Below are 470 nucleotides of genomic sequence, written 5' to 3'. Positions count from 1 at the left end.
ATAAAAATACAGAATAAAATTATTGACAAAAAATATAAAAGCTGACAGGAAAACATAGGCAAGTACAAATTAAGCATCAATTACCTTTTTCTTCCTATGAAAAGTAGCCTAAAATTTCAACTTCAGGGATTCCTCACCAGCCATTGTTAAACATTTGGCTGCTGACAGCCCAATGAAAATAAAATGCATGAAAACTGTAATGAGGCTCGGCACCTGTGGCTCAAGCGGCTAAGGTGCCAGCCACATACACCTGAGCTGGCAAGTTCAAATCCAGCCTGGGCCCACCAAACAACAATGATGGCTGCAACCCAAAAATAGCCGGACATTGTGGCAGGCGCCTGTAGTCCCAGCTACTTGGGAGGTGGAGGCAGGAGACTCACTCAAGCCTAGGAGTTGGAGGTTGCTGTGAGCTGTGATGCCATAGGACTCTACCCAGGGCAACAGCTTGAGGTTCTGCCTCAAAAAAAAAA

This window comes from Otolemur garnettii, unplaced genomic scaffold, assembly GCF_000181295.1.
Source record: "Otolemur garnettii isolate 467f Iridium unplaced genomic scaffold, OtoGar3 scaffold00319, whole genome shotgun sequence".
Classification (NCBI taxonomy): domain Eukaryota; kingdom Metazoa; phylum Chordata; class Mammalia; order Primates; family Galagidae; genus Otolemur; species Otolemur garnettii.
This window is presented reverse-complemented; position numbering follows the sequence as displayed.